Below are 13,949 nucleotides of genomic sequence, written 5' to 3'. Positions count from 1 at the left end.
AACTTACTGGAGGCACATTGAAAAACAGGCAGTCATGTCTATATAAAAAGAAGAAGAAGAAGATACACAGGATTATCATTAAAATAGCTGCAAGAAAGATAAAATAAATCAATCATATTAATGTAGAATAGCAGAGGACAGAGTGTTTAGAGAAAATAATGAATCAGTCATATTAATATAGAATAGCAGAGGACAGAGGATTTGTCATAGCTTTGGACAAGTGCCCAATTAAAAAAAATAACACAGGTCGTTAAAAAAAGACGAAACTCTAGAAAGAAAATAGAATAGATTTAAAAAAAATAAAAGCATAAACATGTCTTTTCCTACTTTTTTTAATATTGAAAATACTTAAATATAACATTGAATTAAAATGTTACCTTTGATATCTATGATAAACCTATGACCTAAACAGTGGCTCCGATGTATGTAGTTTAAATTGTTTACACTTATTTTAACTGTTTATTTTTTTATTATCTATAGATGAGTTGCGACCGATATCACAAACTTATTTATTTTCCACAAAGAGGCCCTTTAATACCTAAAATTATTACTATACAAATCTGATTCGAAATATCGTCAAAAAGTAATACACGGCATGTAAAATTTAAATTTTTAATAAAAAGTAAAAGATTAGGCATTACTTCTGTGGTTCAAAGAACGAGCCTTTACGAAGATTGAAGTACTAATAAGGCCACCGCAATCGGGCATACCCCGGGTAATGATTAATTAATTAACTAACCTAGGGTATTTGGTATACAGCTGATCGTTAAAACCACATTATAGATATAGACATGCTATTTCTGTCGAAAAAGAAGCAAAGAATAACTCTAAGAAGAGAGTTATTCTTATATTGTAGAGTAAGAAAGGATAAAAACCAGTCAGCTGAGAGAACCTTTTAACAATGTTGAGCTTGAATCCACCATCTACATATTTAATGAAAAATAATACAACTACCGACATTGAGGATCTGAGCACAAAGCTTATTACGAAATCTGGACCAAAAACACTACAATGGCTGATCCGGATGATGAACAACTGTATTCAAATTATGGAGATACCCAAAGTCTAGAACCAAGCCAAAGTTGTTAACTTGCTTAAACCTGGCAAAAACTCCAACGACTACAAAAACTATCGGCCAATATCTTTATTTTGTCAGCTATTCAAAATACTTTTGCACAAGATCGTTAATATGATATCACCGATATTAGAAGAAAAACTTAAATTAAAAGGCAAAAGTGGCTATAGATAGGGAAGATTATGTACATCACAAATACTAAATCAAAGACCAGTACGAAAAATATCGGGTATCAGGGGTGGTATTTTTCACTCTAAATGCCGCTTACGACACCTTAAATTACAGAATATTTCTCCAAAAACTATATGATATCCTCTTACATAACAAACTCACTTATATTGTCTCCGTATACCTACACAAGAGAAAATTTTTTGTACAACATAAAGGTAAGAATAGCAGTTGAAGAACAGTCTCGCTTGGGGTAGCATAAAGGCACCTACACTGTATAACATATTTATTTTGAGATAACCTTCTATCGAGATATCATATTTAGTACACAAATAAGAGCAGAACTAAAATAATAAAAAAGCTTTATACAAGATATTGCAGAAGATTGGATAAAATAAAAGTAGTTTTTATTAATCGGATGCTTACATAAAACGTACAAAGACATACTCACGTAAACAAAATATATTACGAAATTTCTGTAATTAAAAAAAAACATCTAGTTCAGCATTGAACTAATAAAATTATATTAAATAAAAAAACAACATATAATAATTTTAAAAATGCAGAAAAAATTAAATTTTCTATGCAAGCGAACATTCCATTAAATAATAAGCCCAAATCCTTTTGTATCTATATACCTGTTTTTTAAAGAACCAGTTACCTTTTAGTACGTAGTTATACCAGGTAATACGATATCCTCTGTTACACAGTGTAATGCGTATGACATTACACTGTCTGCAAACAGTAGATAAAAATAAGGAGCCCATATAAACTGTTCACGGTATATGTTGAAAATATACGGTATAATCGCACAGTTGCCAAACTCTCAGAGCTTACTTAAACCGATAAACGTATGGTTGAAATATACAATGAAGAAGATCTGAACGACCCCTATAATATATACACGTGAACTAAACGATATACATTTATGATACAGGGGTATTTACGGGCTCCAAAAAATTTTTACAAATTATTAAACTCTACATGTTGATGAATCGACAGAACCAATATTATGGAATGGTCAAGTGAGCTCCGTATATCGGTATCCACTTGACCACGGAGCTCAATTGAACCTGCATTTTAACATGGGCGGAGTCCACTTTATGCCGTAGATATATATATAAATATATATATATATATATATATATATATATATATATATATATATATAATATATATATATATATATATATATATATATATATATATATATATATATATATATATATATGTATAAAGTAGTTAGGTATTATTGACTGACACGTTATGTAAAATAAAGTTTTATTTTGGAGTTGCCGTCATTAATAGGGCAGGAAAGTGAAACTCTTTGTTCTTCATCTAGCTTTCGCAAAATTTATTTGCTTCTTCAGGATATGCTAAAAGGTTAATCCATTAAATTTTCAAATTTACAAAACATTAAAACTTAACTTATTAAAATTATCTAGTTATGTAAGTACAATATTAATTAAAATTTATTAAAAATTTGCGAAAGCTAGATAAAGAACAAAGAGTTTCACTTTCCTGCCTCATTAATGACTGCAACTCCAAAATAAAACTTTATTTTATATATGTATGTATATATATATATATATATATATATATATATATATATATATATATATTGTATATATGTAAATATATAAATAAATGTATAAATGTATCTATGTATGTAAATATTAACATGGTGATTTATATTTGTATTAACTTGAGAAGATACAACCAAACTATGAATACATATTTAATTTGTACAGTATTTTAAAAATATTTTTATAAATTATAAATTTTTCTTGATAGGGTATTTGCTAGTTTCAAACAATAACCAGTCGTCCTTGTTTTCGCAAGGCCACTTTTTAAGCTCAGCTCCAAAATGAAATTCTGAGCAGGCTAACCCCTCCTCAGATACACGTACTTCAGCCAAATTTCCAGAACAAACACAAGCAGGAGTGTTACAATCTAACGTATACTTATTATCAAACGTAATACATCTTGCTGATCCAGTGCTATCTTCCTTCGCAGTAAAACCTTCTTGACAGCTGCACTTGGAGTGGTTGTCAGCTACGACCATTGAAGTGATTGCAATAAAGAAGGTAAAGGTTAAAAGCTTCATTTTCTAAAAAATAAAACCATTTATATATCACCTTTTGTTTTAAAAATTTTGATTCTATTATCAAAAAGAATACGTTTTTGATGTACACAGAAAAACTGTGGTACTTTGTATATATAGGTAATGAAGTCAGTTGATTTGGGCTAACATAAGTAACTCTTTGTAAATTTTTGTTTATTAACCGATTTTAATTTAGCATTTATCTAATTTTGTTTGTGTTGACGTTAAAACTCTAAATAGAAAAATTTTTAATTTACAAGCAAGGTAATGAGTTTGTTGAATCCCTGGATGAATTCATAGATGAGAGTCTCTGTTTAATATTTGATCCCACATATTTTAACTGCCAGACCCATATATACAGGGGCGGACTAACACATGCTTAGGGCACGTAATTTTTGGGGCCCGAAAATTAGGTTTTTAATTTTTTAATTTTTATAATTAATTTTTGATTTTATTTAACAGTAAAACGTAATATTCATAATTATTGTTAAAACGTGTCTAAATTTTACCGAATCGTTGATTAATAAAGTCAACAAAGTCTTACGAGCGTTCCCAGGTTTATTATAAATGTAAAAATGTACATAAAAAAAATAAAAAACCAGTGACAAATTAACTTCATCACTAACTGCCGGGGACAGCGTTATGATAATGCGGTAAATATGTGGGGGGACTTCAATCCAGAATAGAACATTATATTTCTTTTTTTTCCATTTTATACCATGCACCAATAATTCTTAAATTTAATTGGAAACAATGCTGTCGAAATTTTTATAGAAAAATGAAAATTTGCACGTTTTTCAATATTGCTCAAGAAATTGTGCGTATTTTTTTCAAGTTCTATACATGGGGGAAATGCATTACAAAAATTTTTTAATGGCAAACACTTAAATATTAAACCTGTTTGTGCCACCAGGTGATTTGCTCGTTCCGGTGCTGTGAAATCTTTAAAGAAAAATTAAAAAATGAAATACCATTAAAAAGGTCCTAAACTGCAAAATCACATAAACAACTTGAAACATTTGAGTATGTACTGTTACTAACGGGTGTTTTTTTAGAGGTATAGAAATAGAAGTTGACAACACGTTTTTAAGGGGCGGCCATTTTGACAGCTGTCAGGTGATTATTATTTACTTTAGTTTGACATTTCAATATGAATAGACTGACGCCTGAACAACGCTTTCAAATTGTGCAAATTTATTTTGAAAATCATAGTTCTGTTCGGAATACGTATCGCGCACTACGTCCATTTTATGGTATACATAATCGCCCATCAGAGCAATTAATTCGATCAACTGTGGAACGTTTTCGCACCACCACGTTCACTCTTAATGATAATACGCATCCACAGAGACGTCGTACAGTGCGTACAGAAGATGTTGTTGCTGCTGTTGAGCGTAGTATAGAGGGAGACCCGAATCAGTCTATACGCCATCGTGCACAGCAGTTGGATATGTGTCCATCCACTTTATGGAAGATTTTGCGAAAAGATCTTGGTTTGCGTGCTTACAAAATTCAACTCGTGCAGGAATTGAAGCCACACGATCACCTAGCAAGGCGTAGATTTGGTGAATAGGCCCAAAACGAAATTGCCGTTGATCCCGACTTTCATAAGCGAATTTTGTTTAGCAACGAAGCTCACTTTTGGTTAAATGGCTACGTCAACAAACAAGACTGCCGTATTTCGAGTGAAGATAATCCTCAAGTGTATGTTGAAAAACCACTATATCCAGAAAAATTGACTGTTTGGTGTGCTTTGTGGGCTGGTGGAATCATTGGTCCGTACTTCTTCGAAAACAATGCTGGCCAGAACGTTACAGTCAATGGTGACCGCTATATAGCCATGATTACTGACTTTTTTATTCCTGAATTGAACAACCATAATGTGCAGGAGCTGTGGTTTCAGCAAGACGCGCAACATGTCACACAGCCCGTGTCACAATGGATTTATTGAGGGAAACGTTTGGTAACCGCATAATCTCGCGTTTAGGACCCGCGAATTGGCCTCCAATGTCGTGCGATTTAACACCGTTTGACTATTTTCTGTGGGGTTATGTGAAGTCGCTAGTCTATGCCAATTAGCCTGAAACGATTGGCGAACTGGAGGACAACATTCGCCGCGTTATTGCCGATATACAGCGACAAAATATTGGAAAAAGTGATCGAAAATTGGACCTCCAGATTAGACTACGTCAGAGCCAGCCATGACGATCATATGCCAGAAATCATATTTAAAATATAATGTCAAAAAATTGTCTTTCAAATAAAATTAATTTCCTGTTCATATAAAAAATAATCTTTGTTTTATTCCACTTTAAAGTTCTATAAGTACCTCTAAAAAAAACACCGGTTATATGGGAAATGTGTTCCCTATATGGGAAAAGATTGTAGAGAAAATAAATGCTTTCAAAAAGACGAATACCTAAATACAGCAGTATTAATATACTGATTTATTGAGTAAGATTCATTCAAAAGAAGCAAAAAGTTAAAGATTATGCTTATATTAATAATAAAAAAAGTCAGAAAATATGAAAATTATTTCATGATGAAATTCCAGAACATGAAATAAGATTCAGTGACCAACAACATTTCATATCTAATATTTTTAGTGTGTGTGATTCTTTACTGATCGTATAAAATATCTGGACGATGCACGATGGACGAGCAAAATTACAAATTGGAGGCCAAGAGAAGACAAACGTAGTAGAGAATGACCACTCATACGTTGGGCTGACGACATCAGACGTATCACCAAAAATTGGCAACAAAGAGCACAAAATCGTAAAGAATGTAGGAGTTTAAGGAAGGCCTATGTCCAGTAGTGGATGTGATAAATAATGGCTAGATGATGATGATGATAAAACTATTAAAAATATGTAACAATTCAAAACAATTTTTCATGATAGTGATTTAAGTGACTCTGCAATAGAGGAATTATATGAACAAGATTTACACCTAGCAGAACTGAAAAATGAATTATTAAATTTAAGACTTTTACAAGTAAAGAAAATATTATTTTTAGCCTATATTCTTGTAATCATTTATTCAGAAAAATAATATTATATTCCCGATTTTAAACACAATTCTGATCATTTATTTAACACTTCCAATAAGCAATGCAATCAGTGAAAGGTCATTCTCAGTAATGGCAAGAATAAAAAAATTTAACATTACATTAGGCCAACACAAATTAAATAGTTTATTATTACTTTATATAAAAAGAGTTATTAAATAACTTTATTAATTATGACAAACTAATAGCCATGGTACTCTAGCTGTATATTTGATGAATTTGCAGAATTAAAAGTAAGAAAAAAGGTAATATAATTACCCAATCTGGGTATATTTGTTTTAAGTATTAGTGTTTGTTTTAATAATTTGTTTATTTCATTTTCGTACGTGTAAATTTTTTTTTCTTGGAATCCGATAATTAAATGGAACTACATACTATAATATGCTTTACAACCAAACTATCAAACGTAAAGTATGTGTCACGACTGAGAAATATGTCCGGAATTACAATATTGCTTAGGGCCCGCTTTAGTCTTAGTCCTCCACTGCGTCTATATAGTAGTTTGGAGTAAGAAACTAACTTAATAAATTGTCCTAAAAACGTATTTTAAAGATAGGTTGAAGCAGTTGGAGCATCGCTGGATCAAGTATACCTAACTAAAAGGAGATTATGTTGAGAAATAAGTCGTGACTTTTCCAAAATTTTTGTTTCTGTTTTATAGACTGAGCAAACTTTAGTAATAACGTTGTAAAATACATAAAATTATTACATAATGTGCATTTATAGAGACCGTGATCTCAATGTTGCCATATGGTAACTCTAGGTCAATACGCTACTATTAATTTATTTCTATATTTATTTTTTTTTATAATTTAGATGTGGATCAGATATTCACTGAACCTCCTGAGTCTACTATTCTAAAAGACGATGATTCGGGATGCAAAGAATATGATTTCGATATAAATCGATTAGCAGGACGACATCTCTCTGCAAGTGATGAAGTTATTACACAACAACCAAACAATAGGTAGTGATATTGGCATCGATGGTGGGGTCAACAAAGAGAAGGTAACATCAACATAGAATAAAATGATGATTCCTAATTGTAAACATTAACTGTACATAAATATGAGTCCATCTGAACTATGTGAACTTTTTTTTAAAGAGAATGTAATGAATTTGTTGGTAGAGGAATCAATGAGATATGCTTCTTCTAAAAATGCATCTGATTTTGCTGTAACCAACGATGAAATAAAATGTTTCTTAGATACCTTACTGGTGTCTAGCTACAATCCACATCTAGGTATGGTATTTTGATATGTATCAAGACAAAGACCATAAGTATATGCATGTAGAAAAACAAATTTTTGGTAAGTGCACTTCATCTTTTATCCCTATGCTGGATGAAATTAAAAAAAAAATAACTTTCTATTTAATTTTTATTTTGACAACCTATTTACCAGCATGCGTTTACTAAAATATTTAAGATTAAAAGAATACAACGCTGTCGAAACTATTAGAAGCAATAGAGTACCAAAGACCTGCCCTCTTACATCTTCAAAAGTCAAACGTAAAACGCGAGGCAAAGTAGATTATTTTTCTTCGATTGAAAGAAATATTGGCATTATATTTATAAGGTGGTTGGATAATAATGTAGTGACAATTGCTTCAGATGCCTATGGTTTGACGCCTTTGTCTCAAGCAAAAAGATATTATATAAATACCATTCGTTATGCCGACGATACAGTCATTATTGCTGAAAGTGAGAAAGATCTGCAAACGCTACTAAACATAATTTGTCATACTGTGGAACAGTTTCGTTTAAAATAAACATAAGGAAAACAAAACCATGGTTATAAGGAAAAGGGGTAAAGTCATAACAAGGATCCAGGTAAAAAATAAAGATATTCAATAAGTGGACAAAATAAAGTACTTAAGAGTCTCGGTTACTGAAGATGAAGATGAGTAGCCTTTTTGAAAATGAAAAACTTTCTAAGTAATCAAAGCCTCAATTTGCAAATCCAATATCGTATACTAAAACGTTACATTAACTCTATTCTTCTTTATGGTGCAGAATACCATGGATTGATCATATAACGAACGAGATGGTGTTGCACAAAATGGGAAGAGAAAGAGTAATTTTGACCAATATTAAAAGGAGAAAGACAAAATAATTGGGGTACATACATAGAATTAAGAACTTCAAGTTATTGCAGCTGATAATGAAAGGTAAACTCAATAAAAAATGGGTCATGATAGACGACCAATATCCTGGCACAAAAGCATTCGCAACTGGACTGGGTTAAGCACACAGACGCTTTTAAGAAGAGCCGAAGGTAGAGACGAATTTGCAATGGTCATAGCCAACCTTCATTTGTTGAGCCGGCATTCTGGAAAGAAGAAGGAAAATATATTCTAAAACCGAATATAAACATACTCAAGTACCAAGACCTTTTGCCATGAGTCAGGATAATAGTGAAATGAGTAGAACTGATCTACTGGAGAGTCGGACGTCTGCACGTCACATAGGATTGCAATACCTTCGACAAAATAGTGGTGGGTGATAGTTACATGGTTGGTCGATGTATCGATTGTAAATCCAAACTTAAATAAATGAATAATTATAAGAAACAGTCTGTGCGATTTCACAAAGACTTAGCGTTGCCATATAGCAACAAGCATTTTTAAACTTTAAACTAAAAACTTTGTTTTTAAATAAAACCATTTTGGTTTAATTTAACTCATTGGGTATTATTACCTTTGATTAAAAATTAATTCAAACTTTAATGGTTTAAATAAAGAAAATATGAAAAATTGACATATTAATAAATGTTTACATATTGCAAGCGTCATTATACTTTCAATAATTTTCCAAATATTGCTGTCGCTTACCTCGAACTTGTCGACTTCCACAAAAGAATTACACTAAATCACTAACTCTTTAACAATAAAAAAAACTAGTTTAATAAAATAGACCTTGAATTACAATAATGACTTAACAGCGGCGGTGATTCATTAAGTGTTTTACAAACACTTTTCTTGAAGATGAACGAAATTGCACTATAAATTTTAATGTAACCGTTTATCTCTCGTGTCAGAGTTTAAACGCTATCACGGAAATACTCTCGTTATTTCAAATAAAATAAACATCATCAATTACATTGTAGATAACAAAAACATATAAGAAAATATGAGACCTCTTATCATTCTGCCTTGTTGATGAACAGGTAATATATTAGCTAATAAAATTCTAAAATAAAATATACACACCCTTATCAACCTTAGTGGTTGATGCGATATAATTATATACATTGTGAAAAATTTCTCGATTTTTAAATTTAGTTTTGTTTTTATTTTGGTGAACCGCAACTACGATGACGCCATCAATTTGTTTTTTAAATAGAAATCCATATTTTTTCTAAAATAATTAAGTACATAAACTCTCAAATCGGAAATATGTATCAGTTTTGTCCTAAAGTTACTAGTTTTTGATATACAAGGTGATAAAATTTAAAAAATTTAAAAAATTGGACAGTTTCAAGAACTGTGTTTATTTTTCAACAACAGAAATACAAGTATTGGTTATTTAAAAAAAAGTTTAAATAAAATGTTTAAAAAATACCCCTTACTTTTTGGTAAGAAGTCAATGTTGTTGTCGGAAATATCAAAATTATGTCGTTAATTCATTAACCCTTATAATACCAGATCTTTTTTATGACACGTAATACCAATGGGTACAGTAGTAACGCCAAATCTCTCCATCCAACAGTGTAACATTATTTGTAAAAAAATAGTTATTATTATGAAATACACACAAAATTTATTAAATAAATTTAAAAGTTTTAAAATACTTAATTTTTAACGAAATTGTAATAAAGAATCAATAGGTTTACAGACTATATTTGTTGTATATTTAAGGCAAGTAGATACGTGATGATCCCTACAAACAAATCGATTGCACTTCTAATATCTCTAGGAATATTTTTGGTCCAAATTTCTTGGGAATTTCCACATCTACAACGTTTTAATTCTCCAGGTTTTTGCAAATTTTCCTGATTTGCTAGAGGTCCAAAGGGTCTGGTCGTTTTAATCTTCTTACGTGTGAAATGTTGAGCAGATCCGTGGCCAGCGGATTTGGATGGCAGGATAGTCTGTTCTTGTATACAGAGTTTACAGCAGATATTGCTTCGCAAACTGTTGGTAGCTGTAAATCGTGATGTAATCTGTGGTTCGTGATATACCAAGGGGCATTACAGATCTGGCGCAGTACTTTCGATTGAAAACGTTGAAGTTTTTGTATGTTGGTATTACTTGCTATACCCCAGATTTGTGCTGCATATTGCCATACCGCTTTTAAAATACATTTATATATCAGAAGTTTATTCTCCAGGCTAAGATTTGATTTTCGACTCATGTACCAATACATTTTCCTGTAGATTAAGCTGAGTTGAAGGCGTTTCTTCCAGATGTGGATGCCCCAATTTAGTTTGCTATCCAAATGGATTCCTAAGTATTTAACGACGGTATTAACTGGTAGTGGAGTGTTGTTTATAGAAACTGGTGGCGCGACACCTTTTTTAAAGTAAACGTTATTTGTGTTGATTTTAAACTGTTAACTTGATGATAAACTTAAGTAGGTGATTTTGTAATACCTGGGCTGCTTCAGCTGCTGTAGAATTTGAAGCCATGATAACTGTGTCATCGGCATATGTAGCGATTGTTGTATTGGTCATCGTTGGGAGATCTGATGTGTATATTAAGTAAAGGGTGGGTCCTAGTATGCTTCCTTGTGGAACTCCGGAACAAATTGGAAACAGGTTAGTGATTTCCCCACCTCTTTTGACTTGAAAGAATCGATCTGTCAGGTAGGATCTTAAAAGTGAACTTATAAGATGAGGAAATATAGATTTAATTTTGGAGATAAGACCTAAATGCCAAACTTTGTCGAATGCTTGAGAGACATCTAGAAATGCAGCAATACAGTAATTTTTTTGTTCAAGCGAATTTCTGATAGTCTTTACCACCCTATGAATTTGCTCGATAGTACCATGTTGTTTCCTAAACCCAAACTGATAATTCGGTAAAACATTACTGTCATATAAAATAAGCTCCAGTCTTCTCAGAAAAAGCCGTTCAAATACTTTGGATATAATAGGTAACAAGCTAATAGGGCGATATGAAGATACTTCCGTGTGATCCTTATTAGGTTTTGGAATCAGAACAATTTGAGCAACTTTCCATTGGAGTGGAAAATAACCTGTTTTTAATATTGAATTAAATATTTAAGTAATTAAACTTACGCCTTCGTTGGGTAGATTTTTTAGTACTAAACTAGATATTAAGTCATATCCAGGTGACTTTTTAATTTCCAGATTATCAATTATTTCTTTGATTTCAGATTTCTTAACAGGTTTAATAGGTGGAGCCATTTGATATGGTGCATTTACGACTTCATGGATAGCTTGTTCTTCTTCAACTGAGACTTCCCTCTGATGTGGTTGAAATACCTCGCATAGATGATTTGCAAAAGTATATGCTTTATCCATGTCAGTTTTAGCCCAAGTGCCATTTTGTTTCCTGATGGCATATTTATTTGTTCGTTGTCTTTAAGTTTTTTTGTTAGTTTCCACAGCGAATAGTTTGTATCATCTGCAGGTGAGAGGTTCTTTTAATATTTGTTGATTCCACTGTCTTTATGTTGGATCAGTTTTCTTTTGAGTAGTCTGCAAGCTCTATTCAGATTTGTTTTATCTTCTGGATGCCTAGTGAGCTGCCATATCTTTCGCAGTTTTCTTTTTTCCAATATGAGTGTATTTATGTGTGCAGGATAGGACTCGGAGTTGTCTTTGTAATAAATTTCTGGGGTGGACGTCCAAGCAGCTTGCTGAATAACTGTAGTTAAGTGAGCAACTGCATTTTCTATGTCACTATCACTTTTAAGAGGCAAGTTTAGATTGATGGATGTTTTTATTTCTTCTCTATATCTGTTCCAGTTTGTTCTTTTATTAGAGAGTGTTAAATGTTTAGAACAGTTATGAATTTGGCTTTGTAGATCTATGAAGAAAGCGGAATGATCTGATGAGAGGTAAAATTAAGGAGAAATTTGGAGGTAGGTATGTGATATTCCTTTTACTATAGCAAAATCAATAAGATCAGGAATTTTTTGTCTATCAGTAGGCCAATACGTAGGCTCTCCAGTAGAGAAAGGAATTAAATAATTCTCATTAATACTTTTTAATAATTCTTGTCCACGTGAGGTTACGATTCTGGAACTCCATTTATGATGTTTGGTATTATAATCTCCAGCAGAAATGAAACGGTGTCCTAGCATCTTAAAGTATTCAGTAAAATGATCAGCTTTAATTATTTTATTCGGTGGACAGTAAACAGCAGATAGAATAATCGAGCCTTGTGAATCTTCGACCGACACTGATGTGGCTTGGATGTTAACTTTACTAATTTTATTTGTTTCATGATGCTTAATGTTATTTCTTATAATAATTGCCGTACCTCCGTGGGCTTTACCTAATGGATGTTGAGTTACATAGGTTGAATATTTGGGAATATGGAAATGGCTCTTATTAGTCATGCGTGCTTCGGAAATAAACATAACATCTAGATTATGATTGTAGATAAATGCTTTAACTTCTTGGAAATGAGTGGTTAATCCATTGGCATTCCAACAGCACATCTTTAGTTTAGTGTTGAAGGTTAAGCTTAGATATCAGAGAAATTATGAGATCAAACATCTTATCCATTCTTTCCATTAACTTATGAACTAGTAGTTTCAGTTCATAAGTTAATGGAAATCAGGAAAAATAGAGCATAGTGTCATAATGCGGTGAAAAGTGTTTTCTAAATATTTCCTTAATTTGTGTTTCTAGCCTTGTAATTCTCATATGTGTGTCAGTGATGTTTACCTGTATTAAACTCTGTTTGTTAAGTGAAAGTTTAAACTAATTGATTATCATAGATTATATTTATATTATATTTTACCTGGGTGCTCGCCACTGGGCAGCTTCCCACTATGTTATTGTACATAAATCATACATATTGCTTATTGTTTATAATGAGACAGATTGCAATAAACATTGGATGTTAAAAAAAAAAAGGTTTTTGCAAATGACCTTGGGCTGTAGAAGCTGCATCTGTAGTTGTTTCAGTAACAACTTACACTTGTCCTAACTGCTTGGGAAATTCGCGTCGTTTCTAACATTTTTCTGTTTTCCTCTCTTTTTTTATATGACAGCATAAGAATTCAATGCGCTTATGTCAATCCTATTATAAAAAATTATCACAGACCATCTTCTTATTTGCTTTTTGACTGTGTACGTTCGGACAAGCTTGTCCACGGTGTCTACACTTCACCATTGTAATCAAGAAATATTTGCGGCTTTTGTTTTTCGTGTTTAGAAGTTTCACCACTAATATGCATAGTTAATAGCAAAGTAACAATTTTCTATATTTTCGGACAGTAATAGGCTAACATAGTTTTCTACTACGTGCATTTCCTAATTCCTGAGTAAATTCTGGTTTATTTTTTCGAATTGTTCCAATTGCAATGTTAACACATTTTTTCCTGATCTTACCAG

General features: G+C 31.8%; 1 long non-coding RNA gene across 1 annotated transcript; it reads right to left on the bottom strand.

Moving 5' to 3' along the window:
• Positions 1–2,913: 2,913 nt before the first annotated feature.
• On the bottom strand, positions 2,914–9,468 carry LOC140443392 (uncharacterized). Its single transcript, XR_011951203.1, has 2 exons — positions 9,250–9,468; positions 2,914–3,353 (listed from the first exon to the last, which is right to left on the bottom strand). It is a non-coding gene; the product is annotated as an uncharacterized lncRNA (long non-coding RNA).
• Between the last annotated feature and the right edge of the window lie 4,481 nt (positions 9,469–13,949).

This window comes from Diabrotica undecimpunctata, chromosome 6, assembly GCF_040954645.1.
Source record: "Diabrotica undecimpunctata isolate CICGRU chromosome 6, icDiaUnde3, whole genome shotgun sequence".
NCBI lineage: Eukaryota > Metazoa > Arthropoda > Insecta > Coleoptera > Chrysomelidae > Diabrotica > Diabrotica undecimpunctata.
This window is presented reverse-complemented; position numbering and strand designations above follow the sequence as displayed.